The 8,633-nt window shown below is 45.9% G+C and overlaps 2 long non-coding RNA genes across 2 annotated transcripts; one reads left to right on the top strand and one right to left on the bottom strand.

Moving 5' to 3' along the window:
- The first annotated feature begins 1,119 nt into the window (after positions 1–1,119).
- On the top strand, positions 1,120–3,359 carry LOC120963043 (uncharacterized). The gene is made up of 2 exons (XR_012182297.1): positions 1,120–1,438; positions 1,564–3,359. It is a non-coding gene; the product is annotated as an uncharacterized lncRNA (long non-coding RNA).
- Positions 3,360–4,400: 1,041 nt separating this feature from the next.
- On the bottom strand, positions 4,401–7,607 carry LOC141021343 (uncharacterized). The gene is made up of 3 exons (XR_012182296.1): positions 7,281–7,607; positions 6,221–6,295; positions 4,401–4,687 (listed from the first exon to the last, which is right to left on the bottom strand). It is a non-coding gene; the product is annotated as an uncharacterized lncRNA (long non-coding RNA).
- Positions 7,608–8,633: the final 1,026 nt, after the last annotated feature.

Below are 8,633 nucleotides of genomic sequence, written 5' to 3'. Positions count from 1 at the left end.
TCCAACCGCGCTGACTACTCGGAGATCTTCGCATCAAGGGCGTCGAGCTACGCGCAGATGCCGTCCACCACCTCCCACTTGCTCTGGGCCGCCCGCAGCTCGGCGAACTCCTTGAGCATCCGCTCCTGGAACGCCTCCATCTCGTCAGCGATGAAGCGCGTCTGCGGGTTGGGCTTGAAGGTCGTCGTCGTCGTGAATTTCCCTGAATCAACCCACCTCAGGTCAGGATTTATGTAGATCGAACCCTAGGGTGATCCGCTACCGTCGCCTCGGATTTGCTGGGTACGAGACGGGAAAAAATTTCACAGCCCGGCGCGGCGGCGGCGAGGAGCGACGGCTCTGATACCAAACTGTCACGACCGTGGAGCGGACCAAGTCGCCGGCGGTGAGGTAGCTACTGAGAGAGACAAGGAGACGAGGCCATGGCGAGGAGAAGGGGAAAGTAGCTCGGGAGGGGATAAGAACAGAGGGGACGAGAGAGAGACAGCGAGAGGCTCAGAATGATTCCAATTCAAACTTGACGATCTACAGTGTCCTCGCTTGCTTATAAATCGCAAGCCCACACACACACCGACCCTGCCCCAAGGCCCATGACTTACAAGCGAGCCAACTTGACTCGTTCAAATCTTCCCGCTTACGCCAGGGCTCCTGCGCGACTTCTCGCGCCAGCCAGCTCCTCCGCACTTACAAGCTCATGGGTCGCTTCGTGGGCGAAGGCGTGATGGAGCACGACCGAAGGAACGAACTGATTGCCCACTGTTTCGTCGAGATGGATTACGAGGCGAGCAAGGTAAGCCCCTGGCCGCGATCGATAGCTAGCGGCAACCACTGGGATCAGTGGTATGGAATTGCATGGACGCATGATACATTTTGTAAGATAGTACATGTGTATTGATCAAGTTGGTTTCCTTTCAGTTCCTGATCACGCACGCCCTGCGCACCATCTGGCGCATGCTGGAGTCGCAGGCCGGGTCGGCGCGCCTGTTTACATGCTACCGGCACGCGAGACACGAGGAGCGCCAGCATTTCGTGAACTTCATGCTCTTGGAGGGCAACGCCGCAAGAATGGCCAGGGGACAACACAGGTAACTGGCTACACCGTACCATTCTCGCGTCAACTTGTCCGGTGATTCGATCCCGTTGAGTATACTCACCCGCCCCGCCACCACGCAGCAACTTCTTTGTGCAGCGCGTCCTCAGCCACGGTGACGGTGAGTTCAGGCGCGATATCGTGGTGGAGCTCATGAAGGAGGTCGCTAGCCTTTCCCTCGACCAGAACGGGAGTTACGTCGTGCAGCACTGCTTCCTCAACTGGGTCGACCTGCTGCCCCGCGTGCTCACGGCTTGTACTGCGCTGGGCACAAGAGATCTTGAAGAGCTGGTGCTGACGCCCCCTGGCAACATCGTCCCCGCCAAGCTGCTCGACACAGGCTACGATGTGAGTGGCTTGCTTGCTTAATCACCTTCTGTCACATGCATGTTATTACTCGTTTAAGTTCATCCATGATCGGTACGTTGACAACATGTTTCTGATGTGATGATCATGTACGTATGTTGGTGCAGTACTGCCGGGAGTTGACGCGGGGTCTGGCGAACAAAATTCACCTCGTCATCAGCCCGAGTGTCCGGACAAACCCTCGGTCGAAGAGGGTGCTGAACTGCGTCGGGAGGGTGCGATATATCTAGCGCCCTGCCGCTGTCGTCCATTAGGTTCTCTCCACCAGATTAGCTTGCGATCGTGTCATTTGTTGCCTGCATTCTTCTTCCGATAGGCCGCTAGATGCATGATAACTGTCTTTCGCCCGTATCCACTGTTGTCGATCTGGAACCAGCTCTTTCGGATGGTTACCGTGCAGCGTACATGTGTATATACCTGATGCGCGCGCGATGCGGCATGCATGTTGCTGGAACTTGGTATTATCTAGCCTAACTGAGAATGTCCTCTTCCTTCTTTGATGTGAAGCTAGTGTGTGTACTAGTACTAGATATAGTGTCAGGTTCATGATAAAAAAAACTTTGCAGCAAAGAACATGAGCAGACAATTTGCCTCCATTTTAGCTAGATTTCAGTCAGCTAAATTTTAGTTTTGTGCTCAATCGATTTTCTGATCCTTGGGTTGTGCTTTAAGATTTGTGTAGCTTTTCTTTTTTCTGTCATATTTTGCTGGTAGTATTGGGCTGTTTGGATTTGATTGACACTTATTTTGGGTCAGTTGATTTCCTTCTTGGGTTGAATTTTGGTGTGTGCATGCTCTTTTTTCATGTGTTTACTTTTGTTTTCTGCACGTGTATGCTTTTATTTTTTATTTTTCAGTTGAGCTTTTTCTCTTTACTTGTATTTCCGGATATGTGCGAGTGCATGAAAATGTATACATGCAAGTACTACATGTACAAATTACATCAGAGTATTGAAACTTCAGTCTTATATATTTATTCTACATATTATCAAAAGTACAGTTTTATGCTAATTGTGTGGAAATTTTTGGTTTTTTATTTTATTTATTCTTTAAGGGTAATACCAATGCTAATTGTTTTGTGCAATTGTTTTGCTAATTCAATACATTCTATTATTATGTGTATGTATGCATGAAAGTACAATACAATATGTATGTAAATTATACTAGACTGCTAAAGTTGCATTATTATATATGTATTTGCTGCTTATTATAAAGTACAATTTCAGTGCAAAGTTGTGTGCAAGTTTTTTCTTTACTTTCTTTCTTCTTAAGAGTAATACCAATGTCGCTAATTTATTCTCTCTTAGAAAACTTTATTTGTTTTATTATGTTTAGTTTTTAATTCATTTCCTATTTTTAAGGACGATACAAATGCCACTTATTCGTTCCTTGTTTAAATTTTTTGTTTTTATGTAAAATTCACTATAATATGTTTATTCTTACATAACTAAAAAAAGTGCAATTTATATGTAAATTGTGTGCAAATTGTATCATTAATTTTTTGAATTCTTTTCTTCTTAAAGGGTGGTACCTATGCCACTATAATTCATTTCTTCTTAGAAAAAATATTTTTATTTTTGTGTTTGTAAGTATGTATACAGGCAAGTATGATACACCATGTGTGTAAATTATAATATAAGCAAAATTGCACTGTATAAGCTTATTTTTGGCATATTAGAAAAGTGCAATTTCAGGGCATACTTGTGTGCAAGTTATTTTTTAATTTTATTTCTTCTTAAAGGGTTTCATTTCCCCAAAACCTCATTAGCTTGTTTTGGTTTTGGTTTTTATATTTTTTTCTTCTTAAAGGGTTTTATTCTTACATAGAAAACTTCATTATTTTGTTTTAGTTTTAGTTTTTTTTATTTTGTTTTCTTAAAGGGTTTCATTCTTCCATAGAAAACTTCATTATTTTGTATTTGTTTTATTTTTTATTTCCTTTCTTCTTAAAGGGTTTCATTCTTCCCTAGAAAACTTCATTATTTTGTTTTTTTACTTTCTTTCTTCTTAAAGGGTTTATCTTCCCTAGAAAATTTCATTATTTTGTTTTTGATTTTTATTATCTTTCTTCTTAAAGGGTTTTATTCTTCCCTAGAAAAAATCATTATTTTGTTTTCATTTTTATTTTATTTTATTTCATTTTCTTTCTTTAACGGTATTACCTTTTTTTTTGCATATTATAACATAGCATAATTTTGGTGTAAATTGCGTGCAAATTTTATCATTACCTGGTTTTTACCGGAGAATTGCTTGCTTTTCATGTTGTAGCTACTGCCTTGGGTGCTTCTGCATTTTGTATTCTGGGTACCCTTGCATGCAGCATGCTGCTGCCTCGACCTGGACATGCATTCTGCGGTAGGCTTTTACCAGAGGCAGGCAAGCAGAAGCGCACGTGGAGCAGTTGCCTCTTTTGTGCAGAACAAAGTCGTGTGTGCCATTCGAGTGACACCTATTTTGGGTCAGTTAACTGACCTGTAGCCGCTCCCATTTGCCTCTGCTTGCATGACTGATCTTTTTTTTTGCGGGTGGAGCATGAATGATCAATTGAAGTAACATAGCTATCGGGCTTTGTATATATTTGTTCCATAGTATGAATACTAGAGTAAATATTTTATAAAAAAATGAATACTAGAGTAAATAGCATAAAACTATTGGTTTATAAGTTAGAGTTCTAAAAATCTACCACTTTTTAATTCTTTGTTGATACCTACCACAAAATGGCTTTTCATTGCAAAAAGAAAATTTTGACCGGTTTGGTTAAATTTAAGCATGACTAGCAAAACGGCTGTGCGATGTAACGGGAGAAAAAAAATCAGAATCTCCAATGGCCATGACCATAATTTGTTGCATCACCGAGATACACTGTCTGTGACGCCCTCGATTCAACCGTACACTAATCATGCACGCAAATGTGTACGATCAAGATCAGGGACTCACCGGAAGATATCACAACACAACTCTAGACACAAATCAAAATAATACAAGCTTCATATTACAAGCCAGGGGCCTCGAGGGCTCGAATACAAGCTCGATACACAAGAGTCAGCGGAAGCAACAATATCTGAGTACAGACATAAGTTAGACAAGGATGTCTTAAGAAGGCAAACACAAACATCAACGATCGAAGAGGCAAGGCCTCCTGCCTGGGACCTCCTAACTACTCCTGGTCGTCGGCGGTCTCCACGTAGTAGTATCCGTCAGCGGTGGCTTCTGGCTCCAGGGATCCACCATCTGGTTGCATCAACCGGAAAGAAGAAGGAAGGGGGGAAAGGGGTAGCAAAGCAACCGTGAGTACTCATCCAAAGTACTCGCAAGCATCAGATCTATGCTAAGCATGCATTGGTATTAAATGGAAGAGCTGTATCTGTGGACTGAACTGCAGAATGCCAGAATAGAGGGGAAGGCCTAGCCTATCAAAGACTAGCATCTTCAAGCAGCTCCAAGCATCTTGCAGCATGTAGAAGAGTAAAGAATAGCAGTTTAATTATCAAGCATGTTGTAGCAATAATGCCCAGAGATCCTTCCTCGACTCCCTGCGAGAAAACAATCCCGGAGCCACATATCCAAGTATCCATTTCTAGTTGTAAAAGATCAGGATATAAGTCCGAACGTCCGTTACCGTGGACACGGCTATTAATAGATAATCTTCCCTGCAGGGGTGCACCACGTTTTCCAACACGCTTGATTACTCTGGCCGGACACACTTTTCTGGGTCAATGCCCGGCCTCGGAAAATCAACACGTCGTAGCCCTACCTAGGCTCAGCAAAGAGGTCCCCGCCGGTCTACATCCTAAGCACTCCGGGGTCTGGGCCCATCGCCCGTTGCACTCTGGGTCGTTGTGCGCAGAGTGAATACCAGCACCGCCTCGGATGGCCAGCATGATCCGACCGTGCCGCAATGCTGAACTGGACGTCTGACAAAGCTTCGGCTGATACTACGTCGTCGAGGCCCATAACTATTCTCGCGTGGTGGTTAGTGCGTAAAGGCCAGAGGCCAACTCAGAACAAATACCCAAACCATAGTGTATTATTAGCTTGCGGAGACGAGCAGAGACTCACGATAATGTGACGCCGTCGCCCCGTCTCGAGGAAATACGGCAAGGGCAAGCCCAGCCCACTCGAGGGCTGCCTGACTTCCCGGCCGTGCCTCGTAACCATCTTGCGGGTGCTCTCCGGGCTCGCCCGACTTTCCCAAGGGTCTCAGGTAAAGTCAAGGTAACCGTGTGTCCAGACATCAAGGGGAAAACCCAAGGAATCACCCTCGGAGGATTCCACTCAGTGTAATCATCAAGGTGAACGTAAGAGGGACCACCCTCGAGGTTCACACTTGAGGTGTTGAACGACAGAGCCGTATCGGGAATGGTGAAAGAGGAAATCACCCTCGATGACCACGACCGAATAGCTACACTACAGAATTATCATTAGGAGTGCGTTATGAGGGATCACCCTCGGCACTCGATAGTAGCTCTGCAAAGTCGAGCAACAAAAGGGGCGTGATGTGATGTGAGGTGTCGGGCTCTGGTCGTCGATCACGTAGATCGAGTCATCGATGATGAAGCAGGGGCAACAAGGACAAGTGGGGGTCACTGATGGATCACTAACCAACCTATACTAAGCAGTTTAGGAGAAGCAAGTAGGTAACAATAGCAGGTACAAAAGCAGGCTATGCATCAGAATAGGAGCAATCAAATACAGTAGCAAAATCTAATGCAAGCATGAGAGAATGGAATGGGCGATATCGGGATGATCAAAGGGGGGGCTTGCCTGCTTGCTCAGACAAGAAGAAGGGGTCGTCGTCGACGTAGTCGATCACAGCGGCATCAGCGGCAGTCCCGGGGTCTACCGGAGAGAAGAGGCGGAAGAAACAGTAAATACAAGCATATAGAGCATAATAGGACAACAGACGTGTTCTAATGCGGTGCTACACGTTACCGGCGAAGGGGGATAACATCCAGGAATGTTTCCCCAGGTTTAGTATTTTCGGACAGATGAAACGGAGGGGGAAAGTTGCATGTTCAGGTAGTTAGGGGCATGTGGCAGACGAATGGATCACGTATTCGGATTTGTCTCGTCGTTCTGAGCAACTTTCATGTACAAAGTATTTTCATCCGGGCTACGGATTATTTTATATTAATTTTCAAAGTTTTAAAACATTTTGAGAATTAACAGAATTATATTAATTAGGAAAAGCCATTATGATGCCAGCATGACATCAAGGTGATGTCAGCAGTCAACAGTCAGTTGACTTGGTCAAACTGACGCATGGGTCCATTCTGTCATAGACCGATTAACAGTCTAATTAGTTAAACAGTTAATTAGGTTAATTAACAGGATTAATTAATTAATTAATTAATTTTAACTAATTTTAATTTTGTTTTCTCCTCTCTTTTTTTAACTACTGGGCATGGGCCCCATCTGTCATAGGCCCATGGGGCCAACAGGGTTAACGGGCGCGGGGTGTGGGCGTGGGCGCCCGTGCACCCGAACGGGGCAACAAGGGGCGCCGGCAGTGGCCGTAGCCCGGCGCGGCGGGGCGAGGCCGTGGCCTCGGCGAGGCTCGTGGGCCGGTGAGGGAGGAGCGGCGCGGGGCGGCGGTGAGCGCCAGGGCGAGCGAGGCGTAGCGGAGCACGGGGCGGGGCTCGCGCGCGGCAGCGGCGGCCCGTGGCGGAAGCAGCAGGCAGCATCGCGGCGAGCGCGGGCGCACGCACGGGGCGTAGCCGGTGCGCGGGCGAAGGTGGGAGTGCGACGGGGAGGCTGGGGCGTCGTGAGCGTGGGCGCGGGCCGGATCCGGCGACGGGGAGAGAGGAGTGCAGACGGGGCTCACGAGGGGTGTCGCGTGCGAGCTCGAGGGGGTGTAGGGGCGGTCCGGTGAGGAGGGCTCCGCGCGGCGGCGGGGTCGGCGGTGAGGCGACGTGGAAGATGGCGTCGAGTAGCGCCAGGCGGCGGGGCGCGGTCGTCGGGGCACAGTGGGGTCGATCCCGATCTAGCTCGGGTCGAGGTGGGGGCGGACGCCATGCGGGAGGAGATGGAGAGGCGGGCGTCAACGAGGGGTGGCCGGAGGCGCTGGACGGTGGCGGAGTGGCGAAGGGTTCGGGGCCCTCTGCCCCGATCCAGACGAGGGAAGGGGAGAGAGGCGTGCGGGGGAGCGAGTGGGGGGAGTGGGGATCGGGAGGGGTTAGGGTTCGGGGAGTGGGGGTGGCCTAATAGGCCAGGGGGTAGCAGGGGTGGGCCGGTTGGGCCACGTGGGTGGCCAGCTGGGCCTGTTGGCTTAGTTGGCCGAGGGGGGCTCTTCTGCATTTATTTTGTGTTTACATTTTTGCCAGAGTTTTCTATTAAACTAAAAATCTAAACAAGCTTTGATAGATATGAGACTTACCTCATAATCAAGCACGTTAATTCTAGGAGTCACAAAAAGTTTGAGGCCAAAAGAAGTTGTCTAAGCAATTTTAGAAATTAGAAAGGCCAATTTTAAATGCTGCTGGACCACTAAATAACTTTAGGGGCACTTTGAGAATCCAAAAGAGGTTGGTTCCAACATGAAAAATATCCGGGAATTGTTTGCCACACTTTGAACATTTTAGTTTTCATGTTTGACAAATTTTAATTTTTGACTTTAAATTTGAATTTGAGTTTGAACAGTGATTTGGATCAAGTGAGGATTAGCAACAGCAATGTGATGACATGACACTATTAACTTGGGATTACTGTAGCTTAATTATCCGGGCGTCACACTCTCAATCCCATTTTCGCGAAATAGTGAACAATTTTTGAAACTTATGAACATTTCTTAAAACTAGTCAACATACCTAACATTTTCCAAATTTGTGATCTTTTTACATATTTTCCAACATTTTCTAAAATCATGAACATATTTTGAATTCATGAACATTTTATACTATTTGCAAACATTTTAAAAAAATTGTGAACATTTTCTAAAATATTTTTCTTGAATAGGCGAACATTTCTAGAATCGACGAACACTTTTTTGGAAATTATTTGGTGCAACAATTTTGGAAATTCATGAACATTGTTTTTGATTTAATGAACAATTTTTTGAAATGCATGATCATTTTTTGAATCAGTGAACATTTTTTGAAACAATAAACTATTTTGTAAGTCATGCACAATTTTTGAATTTTCAGGATATTTTTCAATTCATGAACTTTTTGGAATTGAC

This window comes from Aegilops tauschii, chromosome 4 (genome assembly GCF_002575655.3).
Source record: "Aegilops tauschii subsp. strangulata cultivar AL8/78 chromosome 4, Aet v6.0, whole genome shotgun sequence".
Taxonomy (NCBI): domain Eukaryota; kingdom Viridiplantae; phylum Streptophyta; class Magnoliopsida; order Poales; family Poaceae; genus Aegilops; species Aegilops tauschii.
The sequence above is the reverse complement of the archived record's forward strand: the minus strand, read 5'-3'. Positions and strand labels throughout refer to the sequence as shown.